Here is a 25473-nt window from a genome sequence, read left to right on the forward strand (position 1 = left end):
CAAAAGATTACCCACATTTTTGATGACAGCTGGAGTGAAACACACCGCGTTCAAGATAATTTGAGAAACCCAACTCCAGTTAACAACAGATGCATACGTCTCCCGTAATTCTAATTGCACATCAAACTAACTTTACCTGCAGGGATACAGCATTGCAAGGCCAATATAGAAACGACGTGGTGCTCATCGGCTCTGGCGTGCTAGGATGAAATAGCATATTGACCCTGAGTCTATACTCAGTAAAAGCAATTGTCATTCTGCCACTGTAACACCTTGTTGCCAGTGGCGATGTAATTAAAGCTGTGAGGACTCATTTTCCATTCTTATCTCTTAAGCTCCTCTGAATCAGAAACTGTTTGTCTGTGGTAACTGAGAAAACCTACTACAAGCCTACATGTTTATGTATGAATTTTTGGTAGCTTTTCCTTTTTAGGGGGGCTGAAGTTGTATACATAATTGCCAATGTTCATCCAAATGACATGTATATACAAATGTTGATGTTTGTGCATAAGCACATAGGCATGTATACACTGTGTATTTTTATATACATGCCCCCAACCTCCCATACATATACACACACACACCTCTAGAGTCTAAATTTTACTCACCCCCTTTTCTCCTCTATTAAAATTCCAAATGGCTAAGAGGATTTTCTCAATTTAGTCATACTTTTAATCTTCACTGAAATGAGTGATGACTTCTTATAATAAAAAGTTGACAGGCTTACATTGCGCACCGGTGGATTAGTTTCCCTTGGTGATGAGGTTTTCTTTTGTGCGCCGTGTGTCTGTTTGATGGAGGTTTAACAGAAAGCATTTTGGCAGAAATTGGATGCAGCGGGGATCATCTGGAGATGGCTGCTGTTCGATATTAACTGCACACAGTAACTTTTTTTTCCCTCTTCCTTTTTTTTAATTCTTCAGCCAGGTGACCGAGAGAGCCAAAACATTTTTCCTGTTAAAAAAAATAAAGATTCTTTTTTCTTTTTCAGAATAAAGTATGTGCCCATTTTGTAAACACTTCAAATGTTTAATGTGCTTAGGCCATTGTTTCATGTAAGCTTGGAAGAAGCTTCCTCAGCAAGGAGGTATCAACACACAAACATCTGAGAGGAGTATCTCTAATATCCAAATGTCTTTGATCCTCCAGAAATCAGTATGTAAGCAGGAGTTGGTTAAAGATTAGAATTAGATGTTTTACAGAAGATCTGTGCTTGATACGTGCCTAAATTCAGAGAAAGACACTCGTGGGCTGTAATTTGCATTATTTACACCCGACCCTCACCCGCTTCTTGTAATTTCATTTTATTACTCATTGGAAGCATTGAAAGTCTCCTAATGGAGAGTTGCCAGATGTCAAATGTAGTGGAACATGCTCCAAGCATATGTATATATTTATGCTTGTGAATATATGCACACAGAGAAAATAAATCACTGGAAGGATACATCTCATTCCACAGGAAAGCTCTGACCAGGTGGGTGGGAGCTAATAACATTCACTAGCCCCTAAGCACTACGTCCAGTGATTCGATGTACATCAATCTATGTGTGATGTGAATACACTCAACCTGAGAGCCGGTGTGCAGTACAAATGAGTATTTCTCTTTAATAAAAGGATAGATTTCTGTGTGTTTATATGTTTAATACAGTAATGATGCAGCATTGTCCAATTACAAATTATTATGGCAAGCGAGCAATCTTTATTTTGGAAAGGGTGAGAATTTAATTATGACTTAAATTTTTCAGTACAGAAGAAAACCTTCAAGTCTGTCCACAGTGTGAAGTTCTTAGATCCTGGAAAAATGCTTATGATAGAGATAGGACAAGCCTAATCTGTACTTACCTCTGCTTCAGACAGCAGCAGTGACAATTCTGCCTGCCTTGTCAAGTTTCAAGAACTTGCAATCCTTAATTTAAACACTTGAGAGATCTATGGAGCCTGTCAGTCTGGTTAATTAAGCTCTGTCTTCTTTTACCCCTCCTCCCCACCCAAACAAAATCTGGCTTTTTTTTAAAAGGCCACTTAAGACTTTATCTACTGATTAAGCAAACAGGTTCCAGCCTAAGTAGAATGATCTTAGAAGACTTAAGCAGAATAGTTCTTGCTATTAAAGAGAATACAATTTAAAATCTTCTCGTGGAAGTGTCATACATAGGTCGGCCTTAGCACCTTCAGCTTTCCTCTTTCTGAACTAATTAAAGAAACATCAGGTAATCCAGGGCAAAAAAAACATGATACATGTATTAGAATATATGTCAGTAATTAATTTTTAACATAGATATATTTCATGTAAGAAAATGTGATACTTCAAAGTTGGTAGTATTAGTTCTTTCTCAACCACAGGAACTGGGTTTCTGACAGTTTTTTTAGTAGGAGAATTTGTGAATGAGAAACTTAATACCCTATGGGAAAAATAAGGTTAGAAGATTAAAGATCTCTAACATCCTTATGAAAACCTATGAATGTTTAAAATATAAAAGAAAGTTTATATTCACTAATATAGAACAGTAAAGAAAACATACAGCAAAAATCAACACAACATTGTGAAACAATTAGCCTCCAATTAAAAAATAAATTTAAAAAAATCACATAAACAAGAACAAATAAAAAATGAGAAAACACGTGGAGCCTACCAACTGCCAAATATTAATTTGAAAGTGAAAGTGTTAGTTGCTGGGTCATGTCTGACTCTTTACAACCCTGTGGATTGTAGCCCACCAGGCTGCTCTGTTCATGAAATTCTCCAGGCAAGGATACTGGAGTGGGTTGCCATTCCCTTCTCCAGGGGATCTTACCAACCCAGGGAACGAACCTGGGTCTCCTGCATTGACGGTGAATTCTTTACTGTCTGAGCTACCAGGGAAGCCCTAAATATTGATTTATATATATTACATTAATGTTCATGAATATTGTTTAAGCAATTTCAATTTACCTTTCTTTGATGATCTTTCATCTCTATTTCAAAATATAAATTTTTGGTTTTGTTGCAGATAGTATTTATAATAGCAGATATTTCCCCCGTTTCTATGTTTGTCAATATTTAATGACTACCTGACTTTAAAATCTGAAGCCCATGTTTCCTGTGTCCTATTATAGTCCTAGAGACAAAGTGACTTCACTCTGTTTCAGATTAAGGTCCTTTCTCTCCTCCCCAATCAAAAAAAGTAGTTGTCATAGCTGAGTTACTTCAGGCCAAAACATTCTGTCAAGCTCTCTCAAACATCTCAGTTTTTCCTACATATATCATAAGGGAACAGAGAAGGCAATGGCATCCCACTCTAGTACTCTTGCCTGGAAAATCCCATGGATGGAGGAGCCTGGTAGACTGCAGTCCATGGGGTCGCTAAGAGTCGGACATGACTGAGCGACTTCCCTTTCACTTTTCACTTTCATGCATTGGAGAAGGAAATGGCAACCCACTCCAGTGTTCTTGCCTGGAGAATCCCAGGGATGGGGAGCCTGGTGGGCTGCCATCTATGGGGTCGCACAGAGTTGGACACGACTGAAGTGACTTAGCAGCATCATCAGGGAATAAGTGTGTATCTTCTCTCACAGTGACCTTTATCCCAAGGCTCTACTTCTAAAAGTCTTATTCTATTTGGCTATTTGCTTTATTGATTTTGTCTTGATTCCAATCTTTCCTCATTTTCTAATTATCAATAGAGATGACTTACAGTTCATAAATATAAGAATTTAAATTCTTAAGGATGGAAAATGACATATTGGACTAAACAGCATTTGTTGAATCTTGAAAGTTTTAGTTCTCAGATGTGTCCGACTCTTTGTGACCCCGTGGACTGTAAGCCTCCAGGCTTCTCTGTCCATGGCATTCTCCGGGCAAGACTACTGGACTGGATTGCATTTCCTTTTCCATGGAATCTTCCCGATGCAGGGATTGAACCATGTCTCCTGCATTGCAGGCAGATTCTTTACTGTCCGAGCCATAGGTTTACTAAGCTTTCTATCAAGGTAAACATGATTTGGGAGGGATTGCTGAACATAAAAATTTAATGATTCTGAAATAACTAAGAGGACTCCTCTTCCTAATTTAAAATCTGAATTATAACAACAAGTTTAGGCAAAAGTGAAAATAAAGTTTATTGACCAGGGCTTTACCACAGATATCTACAAGGAGGTGTTTGCTTCTCCCTCCAACCCTCGTTGGTCACCTCTAGATGACTAAACCAACAACCAGGATTCACTGAACAGGCATATAAGGCTTAGAATTTTAACATAGGTCTATTTGCAGCAGTTTGAAACAAACTTATTGGTAGCAGACACATCTCAGATGATGTTAAACCGTAAACTTGTTTATGTGTGCCCAAACCATTTTCATATTCACCTTGCCTTTTAACCTGCTTTCACTAGGGGCAGATATTTCTAACTACTTACTCTTTAGTTGATAGACGTTAATGTAAGGTATCAGTAAATCATCAATTAGCAGTGATTCTACCAAATGTTGCTGTTGTTCAGTCGCAAAGTTGTGTCCAACTCTTTGTGACCCCATGGATTGCAGCACGCCAACCTTCCCTCTCCTTCACTCAAACTCATGTCCAATGAGTCATTGCATGACACCATCCAACTGTCTCATTCTTTGTCATTCCCTTCTCTTCCTGACCTCAGTCTTTCCCAGCATCAGAGTCGTTTCCAACGATTCACCCCTTCGCATCAGGTGGCAAAAATATGGCAGCTTCAGCTTCAGCATCAGTACTTCCAATGAATATTCTGGGCTGGTTTCCTTTAGGATTGACTGGTTTGATGTCCTTGCAGTCCAAGGGACTCTCAAGAGTCTTCTCCAGCACCACAATTCAAAAGCATCAATTCTTGGGTGCTCAGACTTCTTTATAGTCCAACTCTCACATCCATACATGACTACTGGGAAAACCACGGCTTTGACTATAGGGACCTTGTTGGCAAAGTCATGTCTCTGCTTTTTAACACACTGTCTAGGTTTCTCATGTTTTCTTCCAAGGAGCAAGCATCTTAATTTCATGGCTGCGCTCACTGTCCCCAGTGATTTGGTAGCCCAAGAAAGTAAAATCTGCCAGTTTCCATTTTTCCCCATGTAATTGCCATGAAGGGATTGGACCAAATGCCATGATTTTAGTTTTTTGAATGTTAAGTTACAATAGCAGTAATGAGGTAATTTCTGAGGCTAGATCCACCACAACTGAGGTTGGTCCAGACAAATCAGTGTGTTGAAATACAGCCACTATAAACTCTTTTCCATGCATTTAAAAAATAAACAGATTTCAGCACTGTTCACAGAGAGAGTGACAGTGATGTACAGTTACCGTATTTGCCATTTTTGACAGCTTAATATTAAAATAGGCCTTGAATTTGTGATTCAACCTTAGTCTTCTCAGAGTGCTCACTCAGTCATGTCCAACTCTTTGTGACTCCAGAGACTATAGCCCACCAGACTCCTCTGTCCATGGAATTTTCCAGGCAAGAATATTGGAGTAGCTTCCGATTTCTTATTCCAGGGGATCTTCCCAACCAAGGGATTGAAACTGTGTCTCATGCATCTCCTCCATTGGCAGGCAAGTGCTTTACCACTAGCGCCACCTGGGAAGTTTTAAAACAAATTTCCAGCAGCAATATTTTCACCACATTCTCAAGCCAATTCCAAACTTTATTCTTGAATTAAATTGTGTTTGATAGGGACACAATATTGTTGCTAAACCTCTAGTCACACACCCCAAAGAATTGTTTTAACTGGTCCTTTTTTTCTAGTCTTTTTTAATTCACCATTTGTTCTTCAGAATATATATACTATTCAGTTGTTTATTCTGTATCCTTGAAAAGCATTGTTTTCTCACCAAGTTTCTTTTTAATTAATCTAATTTTTTTTCCTTCCTTGAAAAAATGTGTCTTCCCAACTAATATCTTAAATAACTCATGCTTTTTCATTTAGCAAACATGCTATATCTCAAAACCAAGCAGAAACAGAATAAACATATCCCTGATTAATCAATCATTCTGTGACCCATTTTAAAATAGCCATGTATGAGCACTTATCATACCTACTCACGAATGGTTTTCTTGTTTTCTCTAAAACATAGCTTCATTTAAGTGAAAGAAAGTTTGTAAATAGAAATTTCATAAGTACCTATGTTTCTCTACTTAAAAATAATTAATTGGTGGTATTAGTTAGGAATATTTTACCTACAGTGTTGGAAAAAGTCAACTAAGAAAGGCTTAAGTAATAAAGATGTAAAATTATCTCCCATTGCAAGAAGCATAGAAGAGCAAGTTGAGATGCAGCTGTTCAGTGATGCCATCAGGGATCCAGGGTCTTTACATTTTTCTTTTCTACTATCCTTAGTACATCGACTCATGCACATCTTATTGCCAAACCTCACAGAGACAGAATGGTTGCTGAAGCTCCATTCAGCATGTTGAGATCAAGGTAGGAAAAAGGAAGGAGAGTATACAGCAATAAGATCTGTCTCTTTTATTAAGAAATTTAAGAACAAGCAGATTTCTTTTTAAAAGTATGTGACATGATTACTTCTACTCATAAGGCAGGCTGAGAAAAATACATTAACTGTCACTGACTCTGTATTGACAAAAGAGATTGAAAGTGAAGTTGGCCTAGCTAATCAAAACACCCTTCCACAGTAGTATTAAAAAGTAATTTAATAATTAATCTGTCAGAAATATCACAAAATGTAAGTTTCCTTAAATAGAATTCATTATTATAAGATAATGTATTTTATAGTACAAATTTGTTATAAAAATGATGCATTTTAAGTGCCTTAAATAAAATTTATTATTATAAAGAGTAGTACATTTTTATAATACAATGTACATCTTTACTTATTACCTCACAACTGATGATTTTGCAGTGACAGAAACTTATGTTAATCTTAGTCTAGTCTATATATGGGGCTTCCCTGATGGCTCAGATGGTAAAGAATCTGCCTGCATTGTGGGAGACCTGGGTTCGAACCCTGGGTTGAGAAGATCTCCGGGAAAGGAAATGGCAACCCACTCCAGTATTCTTACCTGAAGAATCCCAGGAACAGAGGAATCTGGCAGGCTACAGTCCTTGGGGTCACAAAGAGTTGGACGTGACTAAGCACAGTCTACATATGTTATATTAAAGTAAAAATTAATAATTATGAATATGCAGATACATGAAAGCCAAAACAGGGAGTAGAAAGGGAGTACTACAGAAGAGCTTCAATTTAGCAGTCAGTCAGAATTAAAGCATTGAGTTTTAAAAATATGCAAAGATACCAAAGGAGACTTTAAAGCTTTCACAAAATTTAGTCAACCTAGTAGATTATTTAAATATATTGATTATCAATGATGCATTCCAACTTTGTATAGGCCAGATTTGAATGTAAATGTTTTGAAGGTAGTAATTAGTGCCTAAATTTTGTAAGAATAAAAGAACCCTTTGCTCCAATGGACTCTGTGAGTTAGCATCATTTTTCTTAAGATGATTTCTTAGTAATCTTCATTGTTCATACTCCTTGGCTTATTTAGAGCATCTCTGCTATTGAGTAATCCACTAAATCACTTTAATTTGTATTTAGTGCCTTTTGAGATCATTGTTACATTATTTTCTTGATATTGAGACTTTTTTCATTTTCTTTTAACATAAATCCAGAGTCTAAGAGAATCAATAAAATAGGTACTGATACTAGAATAACAACATACAGATACAAAAGCAACTTAAAAAATAAAACTTTTCATGTGTGAAATTTGAGGGTTGTTGCTATTTGCTGGGTTTAATCAATTTCAAAATCAGAATTACTTGATTGCATGACACTTGGACCATGATGGAAATGTCCAGATGATAAATAGGAAGAAATTACTAGGGGCGTGTGTGGTGCATGCATATGTTCCTCATTTATTGATCATTTTCAGATAAACTCATTAGTTCTGTTCTAACTCAAATTTATCACTTGAGATTTGAAATAACCAATCACCAATCATATACCCACTTCTAAAATGCTAAAAGATTTGTATGTGCAGCTTTCTATTATTATCATTATTATCTATTATTATATCAAACTAAATGTGAGCTAAGTTGTATCAGATGACTCTTGGTGAAGGTAAAGTAGAAAATTCACTGGAGTTTTCAATATTCACTAGGGTATCATGTATCACCTTAGAATCTAATAAAGCTCTTTCCACATTTATAAAACATTTTGCTTCCTTTGGGGAATTTAACCAATTAATAAAATCACACTATCTCCAAGACTTTTCCTGGGAATATGACTTATGATAATTATATATAAGTGTTAGTATTTTTTTTGCATAAAAATCACACTTCGGTTTCTATTGTTAATCATCCTCATGCTCCATTAAAAGTGGGAGACACCTGAATACATCTTCAAAGAATCAAAGAACCTTAGAAGGAATAGGAAGTGAGTAGGGAAGAATGGATTGCAGTTACAAACAGTACTAAAAGGTAATCATTTCAGGTGACACTCCAAATATAAACGGATAGAATTTGAAATGGGAAGGAAGAGAAGCAGATGGGGAGTAGATAGTGCCCAGGTTGAGAACATTAAATGATTGGAAGCCACTTGAACAGTAATAAAAATTAAAGCAGATCGAATATAGAGGAACAGGTAAAGGTAACAAAACTTATTGATGTGAAGTTCAGTTCAGTTCAGTCACTCAGTCATGCCCGACTCTTTGCGACCCCATGAATCGCAGCACGCCAGGCCTCCCTGTCCATCACCAACTCCCGGAGTTCACCCAGACTCACATCCATCAAGTCAGTGATGCCATCCAGCCATCTCATCCTCTGTCGTCCTCTTCTCCTCTTGCCCCCAATCCCTCCCAGCATCAGAGTCTTTTCCAATGAGTCAACTCTTCACATTAGGTGGCCAAAGTACTGGAGTTTCAGCTTTAGCATCAGTCCTTCCAAAGAAATCCAAGGGCTGATCTCCTTCAGAATGGACTGGTGAGAAGAGCTAGGGCTAAAAAAGACTAGTGTTGATTTTTAATTTCAGAAGACCTACTAAAAATGAATGAAAACAGTCAAGAGATACAGATTTATGTGTCTAAAAATCTCTATGTGCTAAACTACTTTCTAGGCAATATAAAAAAATTTGCAATCTCTGTCTTCCCTTTTCATGATTAATGTGCTGTGCTTGGTTGCTCAGTTGTGTCTGACTCTTTGCGAACCCATGGACTGTACCCCTCCAGGCTTCTCTGTCCATGGAGATTCTCCAGGCAAGAGTACTGGAGTGGGTTGACATGCCCTTCTCTAGGGGATCTTCACAACCCAGGGATCAAACCAAGGTCCCCTGCATTGCAGGAGGATTCTTTACTGTCTGAACCACCAGGGAAACTCTCCATGATTAAAATTTTCTCTAATATTGCCTTGTAAAGCATATTTTTTTTAGAAGATTCAAGCTTTGGTTTTTGTTTTGTTTTTTTCAACCTGATACTTAAGCCAGGAAGAATATGGCAAGCAAAGTTCCTTAAGTTTTGGTACACTTGTGTCTACATCAGTTCAGTTCAGTTTAGTCACTCGGTTGTGTCTGACTCGTTGCGACCCCATGAACTGCAGCATGCCAGGCCTCCCTGTCCATCACCAACTCCCAGAGTTCACTCAGACTCATGTCCATCGAGTCAGTGATGCCATCCAGCCATCTCATCCTCTGTCATCCCCTTTTCCTCCTGCCCCCAATCCCTCCCAGCATCAGAGTCTTTTCCAATGAGTCAACTCTTCGCATGAGGTGGCCAAAGTACTGGAGTTTCAGCTTTAGCATCATTCCCTCCAAAGAAATCCCAGGGCTGATCTCCTTCAGAATGGACTGGTTGGATCTCCTTGCAGTCCAATGGACTCTCAAGAGTCTTCTCCAACACCACAGTTCAAAGGCATCAATTCTTGAGAGCTCAGATTTCTTCACAGTCCAACTCTCACATCCATACATGACCACAGGAAAAACCATAGCCTTGACTAGACGGACCTTTGTTGGCAAAGTAATGTCTCTGTTTTTCAATATGTTATCTAGGTTGGTCATAACTTTCCTTCCAAGGAGTAAGCGTCTTTTAATTTCATGGCTGCAGTCACCATCTGCAGTGATTTTGGAGCCCAGAAAAATAAAGTCTGACACTGTTTCCTCTGTTTCCCCATCTATGTGCCATGAAGTGATGGGACCAGATGCCATGATCTTAGTTTTCTGAACATTGAACTTTAAGCCAACTTTTTCACTCTCCACTTTCACTTTCATCAAGAGGATTTTTAGTTCCTCTTCACTTTCTGCCATATGGGTGATATCATCTGCATATCTGAGGTTATTGATATTTCTCCCGTCAATCTTGATTCCATCTTGTGCTTCTTCTAGCCCGGCATTTCTCATGATGTACTCTGCATATAAGTTAAATAAGCAAGGTGACAATATACAGCCTTGACGTACTCCTTTTCCTATTCGGAACCAGGCTGTTGTTCCATGTCCAGTTCTAACTGTTGCTTCCTGACCTGCATACAAATTTCTCAAGAGGCAGGTCAGGTGGTCTGGTATTCCCATCTCTTTCAGAATTTTCCATAGTTTCTTGTGATCCACACAGTCAAAGGCTTTGGCATAGTCAATAAAGCAGAAATAGATGTTTTTCTGGAACTCTCTTGCTTTTTCCATGATCCAGCGGATGTTGGCAATTTGATCTCTGGTTCCTCTGCCTTTTCTAAAACCAGCACATACCACCTAGGTAATTGGGAAAGATAGATCAAGAGGAGAGTTACAGTCTAGGAAAGAAAAGAAGAACATTTAAAAGTGTGCAAGTAAAATAATTAGCTGAACACCTGCCACATTAATAATGATAAACCAAATTTAAATATAGAGAACAGTACAAGTTGCTAGTGATCCCCCTCATGGACTCTCCTTGGATTTTTCTGATAAGCTTGGAAAGGCAAGGCTCTTAAGGAAGAACTCAGGAAATAGCCATACATAATTTTGATTTTCCAAGTGGGTCTATAGAACACAGAGAGAAAGCGAGCAATAAATCAAACTCACCTCAATAATGGCTTTGAATAGGTCAAATGGGTTGTAATTGACATGTAATAAACTATCTAGTTAAGGTGTTCAATTTTACAAGTTTTGGCAGATGTGTATGCCTGAGAAACCATTACCACAATCAAGAAAGTGGAAGTATCAATCATTCCTCATGACACTTAATAATCACTCCCTCCCAAACTTTATCATCCCCAGGTGTCTGTGTGTATGATTTCTGGCATGATAGATTAATTTTGATAGCCTAAATTTTTTTTATAAATGGAATCATACAACCGATGTTTGATTTTGTTTGATTTCTTTCACTCAGAAAAGTTGTTTTGAGTTTGATCCATGTTGTTGCACAGGTTCATTTCTTTTTATTCTTGAACAAACATCATTGCATCACAAGTCGACTGTCCTTTCACCTATTGATGGACATGTCAGTAGTTTCTAGTTTGGCACTATTATAGCTAAAGCTGTTGCAAACAATGTGCCATGTACTTAGTTGTGTCTGACTCTTTATAACTCCATGGACCAGCATGCCAGGCACTTCAGTCCCTGGGATTACAGGCAAGAATACTGGAGTGGGTTGCCATTTCCTTCTCCAGGGCATCTTCTCAACTCAGGAATTGAAGCCATGTCTCTTGTGTCTTCTGCATTGCAGGTGGATTCTTTAATCACTGAGTCATTGGAGAACACTAATGTACAAGTATTTGATTGGACATAGGTTTTTATTTCTCTTGGGCAAATATCTACGAGGGAATGACTGGATCATATGATAATATATTAAATTTTTAAATAAAATGTCAAATTGGTTTTCACTATCCTTGTACAAATTTACATTCTTACCAATTTATACTCTGTAAGAATTCCAATTGCTTCATAATCTCATGAATCCTTGGTATGGCCATTCTTTTTAGCATTGGTCATTTTCATGTATCAATATATAGTGCTATCACATTGTGCTTTTAATTTTCATTTTCCTGATAATTAAAGATGTTGAATATCTTTACTTACATTATTTTATCATCTGTGTATCTTCTTTGGTAACATTTTCATCCAAACTTTTGTCTAAATTTTTGAGTTATTTATATTCTTATTATTGGATTTTAAGAGTTCTCTCTATAGTCTAGATATGAATTTTTTTATCAGGTAGATGCTTTCCAAATATTTTCTTTCAGCCTCTGTCTTATTTTTCATTCTCTTAACAATGTCTTTCAAAGAGCAGATCTTTTTCATTGTAATGAAGTCCAATTTATCATTGTTTTTAATGAATTATGTTTTCATTGTCGTATTTTAGAACTATTTGCCTAATCCAAAGTTAGAAATATCTCTCCTGTTTTCTTCTAGAGCTTTTGCAGTTTTAGGTTTATAGTTCATTTTAAATTAATTTTTGTGTATGGTACAAGGTATGGATTGGAGCTCACATTTTTGCATATGAATATCCAATTATTTTAGCACCATGTGTTTAAAAGAATATATTTTCTTGTCTAAATTGCCTTATCATTTTTCTCAAAATTGAGCTCTTTTTAAAGTTTTGGTGCTATTAATAAATTAACCTGTATAATTTCATTGATATATTTGTATTTTTCTGTATCACTATAACACTTTCTGTATTATGATGGCTTTGTAAAAAGCCTGAATTCCCTAGTGTTAGTCTTATGACTTCGATTTTCTTCTTTAAAATTGTTTTGACTATTCTGAATCCTTAGAATTTCCATTTAAACTTTAAAATCAGGTTACCAACTTCTGTAAAAACACTTAGTAATATTTGAATTGGATATGGACTCACCAGATCAATTCACCCAAATTCAGATCTTAATATTATGTCTCCTGACTCATAAATATGATGCATCTCTCCAATTATTTAATTCTTCTTTAATTTCTTTCAGCACTAATTTATAGTTTTCAGTGTTCGTGTCTTGTACATAATTTTGTCAGGTTTACTATTAAGTATTTCAATTTTTAGTTATTATTAATGGTAATTTAAATTTTTTACTTTTGATTGTGTTTAGTATATAGGAGTACTGTTGATTCTTGTATGTCAGTCTTGTGCCCTGCAACCATTTTAAACTATCATAATAGTTTTATTAACATGTTGCTATATTTTATCAAATTTCTAAATAGAAGAGCATGTTGTCTATGAATAAGTGTTTAAATTTCTTAAACGTTTGTGAGTTCACTTTAAATATAGGATAGAAACTTCCTTTCAAAGTTAAATTAAAGTCATAATAGTGAACATTGAGGTCATGGTGCTGATCTTAGGGAAAATGCCTTCCATCTTTCATCATTAAGCTGATGTTAGTTGGGAGTTTTTGGTAGATGACCTTGAACAGGTTCAGAATGTTCCTTGTATTCCTAGTTTGTTGGGAGTTTTTATTAGAAATGAATGTTGCAGTTTGTCAAATGCTTTTTCTACATTGATTGGATGGCAATCCATTCTTAAATAATGTTGAATTGGGTTTGTTCAGTTTTTATTTAGAATATTCGCATCTATGATCATGACGGATGTTTTTCTGTACTTTTGTGTGTGTATGTGTGTGTGTATTTTATTGTGGTGTTGGAGAAGACTCTTGGGAGTTCCTTGGGCTGCAAGGAGATCCAACCAGTCCATCCTAAAGGACATCAGTCCTGGGTGTTGGAAGGACTGATGTTGAAGCTGAAACTCCCGTACTTCAACCACCTGATGCAAAAAGCTGACTCGTTTGAAAAGACCCTGATGCTGGGAAAGGTTGAGGGCAGAAGGAGAAGGGGACGACAGAGGATGAGATGGTTGTGGGTTTGGGTAGACTCCGACAGTTGGTGATGGATAGGGAGGCCTGGTGTGCCGCGATTCATGGGGTCACAAAGAGTTGGACAAGACTGAGTGACTGAACTGAACTGAACTGTGGAGGTACAGGTCAGCAGTGGACGGCCATAGGGACAGGGGCCTTGGATACAGCAGACTTGGGTGTTGCATAAGCCCTCTTAGAGCTTCTCTTGTGGCTCAGCTGGTAAAGAATCTGCCTGCAATGCGGGAGACCTGGGTTCAATCCCTGGGTTGGGAAGATCCCCTGGAGAAGTAAAAGGCTACCCACTCCAGTGTTCTGGCCTGGAGAATTCCATGGACTGTATAGTCCATGGCATCACAAAGAGTTGGACACAGCTGAGTGACTTTCACTTCACTCTTGGAGTAGGTCACCATTAACCCCACCATACAGCTGCCAGACCTTACACAGGACTAGGAAAAAGACTCTTGGAGAGCACAAACAGAATCTTGTGTGCACCAGGACCCAGGAGAAAGGAGCAGTGACCCCACAAGAGACTGACCCAGACTCGACTGTGAGTGTCCAGGAGTCTCCAGTGGAGGCGTGGGTTGGTGGGGGCCTGCTGCAGGGTTGGGGACAATGAGTGTAGCAGTACATGCATGGGACCCTCTGAAGGAAGTCACCATTATCTTCATTACCTCCACCATAGTTTCAGTTCAGTCACTCAGTCCTGTCCGACTCTTTGTGACCCCATGAATCACAGCACGCCAGGCCTCCCTGTTCATCACCAACTCCCAGAGTTCACTCAGACTCACGTCCATCGAGTCAGTGATGCCATCCAGCCATCTCATCCTCTGTCGTCCCCTTCTCCTCTTGCCCCCAATCCCTCCCAGCATCAGAGTCTTTTCCAATGAGTCAACTCTTCTCATGAGGTGGCCAAAGTACTGGAGTTGCAGCTTTAGCATCAAGCCTTCCAAAGAAATCCCAGGGCTGATCTCCTTCAGAATGGACTGGTTGGATCTCCTTGCAGTCCAAGGGACTCTCAGGAGTCTTCTCCAACACCACAGTTCAAAAGCATCAATTCTTTGGCGCTCAGCCTTCTTCACAGTCCAACTCTCACATCCATACATGACCACAGGAAAAACCATAGCCTTGACTAGACGGACCTTTGTTGGCAAAGTAATATCTCTGCTTTTGAATATGCTATCTAGGTTGGTCATAACTTTTCTTCCAAGGAGTAAGCATCTTTTAATTTCATGGCTGCAGTCACAATTTGCAGTGATTTTGGAGCCCAAAAAAATAAAGCAGGGCAAAGTTTGGGGCCACCATAGTTTGGCCCCAGGTAAATAGCATGGAGGGAACACAGTTCTACCCATCAACAGAAAATTGGATTAAAGATATACTGAGCATGGCCCCACCCATCAGAACAAGATCCAGTTTCCCCCTTAGTCAGTCAGGAAGCTTCCATAAACTACTTATCCTTCTGCATCAGAGGTCAGACAGACTGAAAACCACAATCACAGAAAACTAACCAATCTAATCACACAGACCACAGCCTTGTCTCACTCAGTGAAACTATGAGCCATGCCATGTAGGGCCACCCAAGATGGATGAATCATGGTGGAGAGTTCTGACAAAATATGGTCCATTGGAGAAAGGAATGGCAAACCACTTCAGTATTCTTGCCTTAAGAACCCCATGAACAGTATGAATAGGCAAAAAGATTGGACACTGAAAGACCCCAGGTCAATAGGTGCCCAATATGCTATTGGAGATCAGTGGACAAATAACTCCAGAAAGAATTAAGAGACATAGCCAAAGCAAAAACAACACCCGGTTGTGGATGTGACTGGTGATGGAAGCAAGGTCCAATGCTGTAAAGAGCAGTACTGCATAGGAACCTGGAATGTTAGGTCCATGAATCAAGGCAGATTGGAAGTGGTCAAACAGGAGATGACAAGAGTGAACGTAGGCATTTTAGGAATCAGCGAACTAAAATGGACTGGAATGGGTGAATTTAACTCAGATGACCATGGTATCTACTACTGTGGGCAAGAATCCCTTACAAGAAATAAAGTAGCCAGTATAGTAAACAAAAGAGTCCAAAATGCAGTACTTGGATGCAATCTCAAAAACGACAGAATGATCTCTGTTCATTTCCAAGGCAAACCATTCAATATCACGATAATCCAAGTCTATGCCCTGACCAGTAATGCTGAGGAAGCTGAAGTTGAACGATTCTATGAAGACCTACAAGACCTTCTGGAATTAACACCCAAAAAGGTTTCCTTTTCATTATAGGGCAGTGGAATGCAAAAGTAGAAAGTCAAGAAACACCTGGAGTAACAGGCAAATTTGGCCTTGGAATACAGGGCAAAGGCTCATAGAGTTTTGCCAAGAGATTGCACTGGTCATAGCAAATACCCTCTTTGGAAACAGACTGGTCCCAAATAGGGAAAGGAATATGTCAAGGCTGTATACTGTCACCCTGCTTATTTAACTTATATGCAGAGTACATCATGAGAAATGCTGGGTTGGATGAAGCACAAGCTGGAATCAATATTGCCAGAAGAAATATCAATAACCTCAGATATGCAGATGACACCACCCTTATGGCAGAAAGCAAAAAAACTAAAGAGCCTCTTGGTGAAAGTGAAAGAGGAGAGTGAAAAAGTTGGCTTAAAACTCACCATTTAAAAAATGAAGATCATGGCATCCAGTCCCATCACTGCATGGCAAATAAATGAGGAAACAAGTGGAAACAGTGTCTGACTTTATTGTTTGGGGCTCCAAAATCACTACAGATGGTGACTGCAGCCATGAAATTAAAAGACGCTTACTCCTTGGAAGGAAAGTTATGACCAACCTAGATAGCATATTCAAAAGCAGAGACATTACTTTGCCAACAAAGGTCCATCTAGTCAAGGCTATGGTTTTTCCAGTGGTCATGTATGGATGTGAGAGTTGGACTGTGAAGAAAGCTGAGCTCTGAAGAATTGATGCTTTTGAACTGTGGTATTGGAGAAGACTCTTGAAAGTCCCTTGGACTGCAAGGACATCCAACCAGGCCATTCTAAATGAGATCAGTCCTGGGTGTTTATTGAAAGGACTGATTTGAAGCCGAAACTCCAATAATTTGGCCACCTGATAGGAAGAGCTGACTCATTGGAAAAGACCCTGATGCTGGGAAAGATTGAGGGCAGGAGGAGAAGATGATGACAGAGGATGAGATGGCTGGATGGCATCACCAACTCAATGGACATGAGTTTAGGTAGGCTCCAGAAGTTGTTGATGGACAGGGAAGCCTGGGGTGCTTCAGTTCAAGGGGTGGCAAAGATTTGGACACAACTGAGTGACTGAACTGAACTGAACTGAGTTATCATTTTTGATGCTCTTGATTTATTTGTCTAGATCCACATTCCCATCACATTTTATCTCCTTTCTTCCTGAGAAACTTTGAGATTTCTTCTGTTGTGGACCTGCTGGTGAATGAATTCTTTCTGCTATTTTTATGTCTATAAAAGTTTTTATTTTGACTTTATTTTTGAAATATATATTTCTTAGGTATAGAATTCTAAATTAACAGGTCCTGGGAGATGTTTTGTACTTCAAAGAGGAACTTTAGTACTTCAAAGATGTTTTTCCTATCTTCTTACTTGTGTTGTTTCTGGTGAGAAACTTCTCTTTGTCCTTCCTTTTTTGCATGTAACATGTCCTTTTACTTCTGTATGCTTTTAAGATTTCCTGTTTATTACTAGTTTTAAGAAATTTTGATTTTGATTTTCATGTAATTCTCTTTACCTTTCTTGTTTCTGGGGTTCATTGAGCTTCTTGCATTTATTGGTTTATAGTTTTAATCAAATTTGAAAAATTATTGTGTACCATTTCTTAAAATATTTTCTTTCCTTTCACCTTTTTTGAACTCAGTTGCATGTACAATAGGCTGCTTGAAATTGCTACTCAACTGTTGATGAGCTATTCATTTTTTAAAACTGGGGTTTCTTTTGTTTCATTGTGGAACGTTTCTGTTGCTATGCCCTCTGGCTCACTAATGTTTTTTTTTTTTTTTCTGTAATTTTCAGTTGACTCCATCCAGTTTAGTTTTCATCTCAAACAGTTTTAATTTCTAGCAGTTTGATATCCATATCTCTACTTTTTGTTTAAACATGAAGAATACAGCTATAATAGTGGTTTTAATGTTTCTGTCCTTCTCTGCTAATTTTGACATTTATGTCAGTTCTGGATCAGTTACAAATGACTAGTTTTACTCTTTGTTATGTGTCTTGTTTTGTTTGTTTGTTTTCATTTTTTGCATGCCTGGTAATTTGAGGTTGGATACTATATAGGATGAATTTAAGATTTTTGAATGCTGAACATTTCCTATTCCTTTAAATATTTTTGAGCTTTCTTTAAAAAGTATAGTTATTTAGAAATAGCTTGATACCATTGGGTCTGCCTTTTAAGATTTGTTTGGCAGAGCAGAAGAAATGCTAGTTTGGGTCTAATTAATTCCCACTACAGAAGCAAGACTTTTCTGAGTATTCTAATTAATGCCCATGCATTGTTATGAGGCTATTCAGTCTGCTGATAGGAATAGGCCCTATTTTCAACTTTGAAAGTTTGTTTCCTTGCCCTCCTACAAGTTGATTTGAAATTTTAAAGTGTATCTTTTGTGTCCAAATCTATCAAGAGAGAAGTTTCTGTGTTAGTAATAAAATAAAGTGTTCTTGGCCTGCTTATCCTTAATATCTGTGAAGCCCACATACTATTCATATAAATAATAAAAGTTTTATATAGATCTAATGAACTCCTAAATACACTTAAATATACTGTATTATAATCATCTATCTTGATAAATAAGCCTGCATAAAAATCCTGAAAGCCCAAGTTTAAAAGTGTTTATCAAAGTTCTCAGAATTCAGGGGACTTCCCTGGTGATCTAGTGGCTAAGATTCTGAGCTCCCAATGCAGAGGGTCTGGGTTCAATCCTTGGTCGGGGAACTAGACCCAGAACTAAAGATTCTGCATGCCAGGCTTCCCTGGTGGTCCAGTAGTTAAGAATTCTCCTGGCAGTGCAAGGAACATGGGTTAAACCCCTCATCCGGGAGGATCTCACGTTTCGAGAAGCAACTAGGCCTGTGTACCACAGCTAGTGGGCCAGTGCTCTAGAGCTTGGGAGATGAACTACTGAAGCCCGCTTGCCCTAGAGTCCATCTTCTGCCACAAGAGAAGCCATGGCAATGAAAAGCCTATGCACCACAACTACAGAGGGGCCCCCAGTAGGCTCAACTAGAGAAAGCCCAATAGCAACAAAGACCCAACACTGCCAAAATAAATAAACCTTAAAAAAAAAATTCCTGCATGCCACAATGAAGATCGAAGATCCCGTGTACTACATTAAGACCTGGTATAGCCAAATAAATACATTTTTTTAAAGATCTCAGAATTCATTGCAGGGATGTGATGGCTGAGTGAGGAGGATCAACCCTCAGTCCTTCGACTCTGCCCAATTGTTCTTCTCTACCACTCCACGTCTCCCACTCCTGTTTCTTCCAACCCTGGACGTTGCCTTATCCAGCAAGGAGTTTCATGCACAAGTGTTTGCGGCCAACCTACATCAAACTGTGCATATCCTCTATAGGCGGCAACGCTTTGGAGGCTCCTCTGGTTTGGAGGTGCATAAACAAAAGCTTCACAGGTGGCTCAGTGGGTTGGAATCTGCCTGCAATACAGGAGACACAGGCAGACACGAGTTCGATTGCTGTCTGGGGAAGATCCTTGGGGGAGGGCATGGCAGCCCACTCCAGTATTTTTGCCTGGAGAATCCTATGAAGAGAGGGCTAAAGTCCTGAGCCTGTTGGGCTAAAGTCCATGGGGTCATAAAGAGTCAGACACGACTGAGCACACTTGGGAAGGCTTCTTCTCCAGCTTTAAAATTCTAAGAATCTCTAACATAGTGACAGTGGGTCTATCATTTTCCAGTACAAGTGTTTACTATCTCTCATAAATACAAGCTTGGCTTCCATGATGAAAATCAATCTTTCCTTTCTAAATTATTTACCAGCCCGACTATCATACTTACATGGCAATTTTGATCACACTCTTAAATATTATTTAAGTCATTTCTGTTTTAGGGAATAATAATTTTTTTTTAACTTTTAAGGGGCACAGTTATAAAACCTTCACCTGATGCCTGCCTGCATGTGTGTGCACTCAGTCCTATCCGATTCTTTGCAACCCCACGGACTATAGCTCACCAGGGTCCTCTGCCCATGGGATTTCCCAGGCAAGAATACTGGAGTGGATTGCCATTTCTTTCTCCAGGGGATTTTCCTGACCCAGGGATTGAACCCGCATCTCCTGCGTCTCCTGCACTGGCAGGAGGATTTTTTACCACTACACCACCTGGGAAGCCCACTCACCTTAATGACACATCATCTTTTAGAGGTTCCCAGCTGCCATTGAACGTACTTAATGCAAGAATGATGGGAAGAAAGGAGGCCTTTTTGTTACTTTCCATAAAGGAAGCAAAATGGAGATTGTAGAGGTTAAAGGGAAGCCAGATGTATGATTTATTTAGTTTTATTCTGAACCTAACCTCACTGAAACAGGTTTTATAGATTTGTCTCCGTGACTTATATTACGAATACTCACCTTTTTTTTTCCTCTGAATGCCAGAGTACCATCTCCCTGTGCCTTTAACAAGTATGCATTAGTCACATTAGTCACCTGTTCAAAGGAACCAGCACACTCTGTTTTCCTCCTTGTCCTTAATGAGTCAGAAAGCTTGCTTCCACAGCATTGAGTTCCTTCTCCTCAGCTCCTCAAAAAGGTTGCCTAATGGTAAAACATTTTAATTTGTCTTCTTTAAGTAATTTGTAATTTTAAGTTTAGCCTTCAGGCCTCTCTATTTATCATGGCTGAATTCTGCTCTTCTTGTTGCAAGGAAGGTTTTCTACTGTTTCATTTTTCCATCTTTCTTAAAAATAATATTGTTCTATAAAGCATCTAGTGTTCTCACTGGCCAAATGGAAAGAATCTCACATCACCCCAAAACACATTCTTCCCAGTAGAAAGTATATAAATGGACTCTAAGCAACATCACACCTTTACCTATATGTGATTTTCTTTAAATGTATTCTACCTCTTTCATATAGTCACCTGCCATTTTTACTATATTGCAGTCAGAAGGTTTAAAGGCATTCCTTTTAAACATCTTGAAAGTTTTCCATTGATAAGAAAAGGTAGTGAAAGCACTTTTAAGTGAACAGTAACACACACATCACAAATCAGGCATTTTGATACCATCTAGGTTCACGCCATGTGGTATAGGAACTCCAGTGATTGTCATTTAGCTGGGATTCTAAACTGTGTAGAAGGGCTATGGGGAGAATTCAAGAAGTGTTGTTACAGTTATTGACTAGGTCATAGGTTGTATTGTGTGTATATGTGTGTACATGCAAACAGTGTGTGTGTGAGTGACAGAGAATGAAAGTGATTTAAATGCAAAATATTTAACCATGGCTTACTTGCAGAAATAAACCAGGAAAAAATTGCAAATGTTTGTTAATTAAAGAAAATTTCTTTTATAAGGATGCCGCATAATTAGCTATTCATTTACAGTGTATTTTTGAAAGAAATTAGTTCACCTTTCCCAGGGAGAACATTTTATGTTCTCCATTCTATTTCACTTGGTTTAAAAGGCCACAGAAATTGATACCAATGAGAGGTGAAGGTAGGCACACACCAGCAGCAAAGATTACTGTCTGAAGATCGAACAGGAGAGAACTGGATTTGAAATCAAAGACCTGACATTGATCAAGTCTTTGTTAGTCTAGGACAAGGGTTTACACACATCTTCTCATTTTCCCTCCGGGTCTGAGTGCAGCATGAGGTAAAAGGAAACGATGCCAGATTGTGAGGGTGGAGGAGAGGAACATCCACATCTCTGCAGAGTTAACCATGCATCTGGTGTCTCTGCTCTGCCCTTTTCTTCAAAGAGAAGAAAGGCAGATCTAGCAGTGCTGACCAAGAGTTTGAAGACTTTAAAGTTTTCCATGGTTTCAGTAATCCTGAACAGCGTAGATGTACTTTGTAGACATATCTTAAAATAGGAAAAGAGTACAGAAAAGAATGGATTGAGTGGTGCTGATTACATTTCATTAAGCTGTAAAGGCAAGTAGTTACATGTTTTTCTTCCTCTGTGTTTCTGTTCTCTTCCTAGTAGTATATATAAGTAAGTAGGGGCTTGGATACACATGGACGAAAAAAGAAAATCCAGTTAAAAATGGTGCAATATATGTTTAAGGGTACTGGGAAAAATGTGTTTTATATAGGGGGTTGGGTTTCCCAGGTGGTGCTAGTGATAAAGAACCTGCCTGCCAGTGCAGGAGACAAGAGATGCAGGTTCAGTGCCTGGGCCAAGAAGATCCCCTGGAGGAGGGCATGACAACTAGCTCCACTCTTCTTGCCTGAGGGAGCCTGTTGGGCTACAGTCCATAGAGTTGCAGAGAGTTGGACATGACTGAGGAGATTTAGCATGCATGCATATAGGGAGTTAAATGGGCAGCATTTGGAATTGTTGCATGAAGGGGGAATTCTTCCAGGGCCCGAAACTAGGCTCTTGTCTAACACTCAGAAATGAGTTGTCCGAGGAGACACGTGTGCTGACAAAGCAAGAGATTTTATTGGGAAAGGGCACCTGGGTGGAAAGCAGTAGGTGTAAAGTAGGGGAAGGGAACCCGGGAGAACAGCTGTGTCACATGGCTTGCAGTCTCGGGTTTTATGGTGATGGGATTACTTTCCTGGTGGGCCTTAGCCAATCATTCTGACTCAGAGTCCTTCCTGGGTGTGCACACCTTATTCAGCCAAGATGGATGCCAGAGAGAAGGATTCTGGGAGGTGGTCAGACATGTGATATCTCCTTATGACCTTTTTCTGGTTGGTGGAGGCTTATAGTTCCATATTCCTTACCAGGACCTCCTGTCATAAAACAACTCATGCAGATGGTTACTACAGTGCCTGGCCAGGGTGGGCAGTTTCAGTCAATGTGCTTCCACGAACAGAATGTTATGCCATGATTGCAAAAATGATATACATTCCTTCTGATTTTCATAAAAGTATTTTCTGGATGATTATTCTATTTCTAATCATTATACATTCCTATCATCAAGATTATGTGGATGGAGAAGATGATGCCGACAGGATGGGTCATCCATTAAAGAATGTAATTTGGGAGAAAGTAAAACAATTCCTGAAACAAAACATTTCATATCCACGTTGAGTGCTTTGCTCTTACACACAATGGGCCAATGGGAGAAATAATGTCATGAGTAGTCAGAGCACACTAATCTGGAAAGATTGAGATATATTTTATCTATGGAGAAAGGACATTAATCTTTATCTAAAAAATGTTGTGTTGGCAAGTTTATATTTTTCCCTAGAATATTTAGAGGAAAAGAGAAGTATCAACCACATTCTTTAAACACAGCCATAGGCCAGCTCTGCAAATGAGCAACTCCAATGTGAAAACACTTTCAAAGTTCTAAATGAGTTGTCCCTGTGGTAATAAAGAGGGGACATTTTACAGTATGACAGTATGTAAGACAGCATTGTCAGCTGTAGTTATTTAAAGCACGAGGCCTGTAACAGGAAAATAATGACTTTAATAAAATTTACTATTGACTTTGTAGGCTAAAATCTTTCTGTCATCAGGAATACAGAAAAACAACCTGTCTGAAAACCCTTCAGTTAAATATATTCCTTTAATATTTCAAAGCAACTTGATTTTTTTTAAAAATATACACCCTACTTCAAAAGACACTGTAGTAGGGTGGAAATTAGTATTTTTAATAGAAAGTTGGTATTGCTTACATAAGGAAAAAATCGGTAATGACCTATGACACTGTCAACTGAAAGCAACATTTGAGGAAACTGCAAAAGCAGTTAATGCAATTCCTTGAAATGCTGTATAAAGCTGTGTCACAAATGAATGATTTATAAATTACCCAAAGTCCTTCTCCTCCAGAGGATATCTTTTAATCATGCAGTACAGCTTCTCAGTAAGAACACCAGAGAACTTACCGGGTCTACATGACAATCTACAGCATGTTAACGAGGTTGGGGTTATTTCTGAAAACTAGGGAAAATAGGAAAACATATGTCCTGATTTTACTCTCCAGCCAATTTGATTAAATGTGGTGTAGACTGCTTATAGTGTGTAAGCAAGGTCATGCCCGTTCTGTGAAAAGTGGAAGAAATTCCATTCCTTTAATGTTTTACATAGTTAAAATAAACTGTGGTAAAAAGTTTCCCAACAGTGTATGACAGCTCAATTTAGAGGTGAAGCCTTTTAATAAAACCTCATGAAATGAATACTTTGGTTTATGCACTCTGTTTGTGTTTCCCACTGGAGTGCTTAGCATTATGAAGCTGTGGTTACTTGCTTTACTATTGCAGAATAGCATTGTGAAAGGACAGACCGAAGCTTTGTATCAGAAAATATCTAGAGTGAGTAGAAATGCTGATGGAGGAACCTTAATTTAGAGCTAAGCTGCTTCCTATTTGCTTTTAACATGCTATTGTAAAGTATATTGGCTTGAATTACAGGATATTATTTAGACAAAGGGAAAAATCCACAGGGGGTTTTACACATTAACCTATAGCCTATTTAAGGGGAAATTATGAACCTCAGAATTATATACTAGTAATCTTTTTTCTAAGCTTTAATAAGAACTGTACGCCAAAGCTTGCTTTTCTGAATTAAGTATATATGTTGGTATTATTTGGAAGAGGGAGAAAGCAAAGGAAAGAATAAAAAGCAGTTCGTTTATAGAAAGATTCTACAACCGACCCGCCATGTGGAGACAGAATTCTACTTTAGTACCATCTAGGATCCCAAAAACAATTCTTAGGGGACCTGGTATGGTGCCTTAAACCAATTAATGTTCAGTACATTCCCACTAGCAGACATAAGTCTTTTCAAGAGCAGTATTAATTCTCATCCTCTTTCTTTCTAGCTGTGCTCGCTGGCTTACTCTGGAACTGTCCCTCATGTAAGGAAGGAGCTCAGGAAGCTGGTCCATTGTCCACTGACCATTCTGACCCTTACCTCTCCTAGACTTCCTGAATATTTGACCCGACTACAACTACTGTAAGATTTTATTGGATACTTTATTTTACATATGTGAATGTGGGAAGAGTATTTTTGAGCATGACATGCACATATATGTAAATTATATGGACGCTTATACAGTGTGAGTCTCCAGATCTCCTGGGGAAATGTGGTTACCTTATAAAACACGTCAGTTGATTTTGACCATGTAAGTTGCAATTGGTAAGGTACATCCTAGAATAGATAGGTAACTGCTATTCTCTGCTGGCTTATTAGCTTTCCACTTGTACCCTGTGGGTGGTAGTATGCATTGTTTGTTTTTTTTATTTTTCCCTCTGATAATATTTAATACTTTGGGAATATAAATTGATAGACAAACTACTAAGTTAGGAAAATAACAATCTGTTCCTTAGCTATTCTGGAAATGTCAGGTAGACTGATTCTTAGCTGTACCAGCTCACCCAGGAGAGATGTAAGTGTGAAGGAGGGTCTTTGGTCATAAACAGGATTGACATTACTATTTTAAAAAGTTGTCTGATAGAAATACAGATGTTGAGGCATGACTTCTCAAGGGTCTCCAGTCTTCATTCTCTAGGATACAGAAAGAGGATATTGAAAGCTTTTAAAAAGTATCCTCAATTAGTCT

General features: G+C 38.5%; 1 long non-coding RNA gene across 2 annotated transcripts in view; it reads left to right on the top strand.

The window, feature by feature from the left end:
- LOC133248050 (uncharacterized) overlaps positions 1–25150 on the top strand; it is a 29517-nt gene extending 4367 nt beyond the window's left edge. For both annotated transcript variants that reach the window (XR_009736604.1, XR_009736603.1), the window contains exon 3: positions 24733–25150. This is a non-coding gene — a long non-coding RNA (uncharacterized LOC133248050). The remainder of the gene's footprint in view (positions 1–24732) is intronic.
- Positions 25151–25473: the final 323 nt, after the last annotated feature.

This window comes from Bos javanicus, chromosome 5 (assembly GCF_032452875.1).
Source record: "Bos javanicus breed banteng chromosome 5, ARS-OSU_banteng_1.0, whole genome shotgun sequence".
In the NCBI taxonomy this organism is placed as follows: domain Eukaryota; kingdom Metazoa; phylum Chordata; class Mammalia; order Artiodactyla; family Bovidae; genus Bos; species Bos javanicus.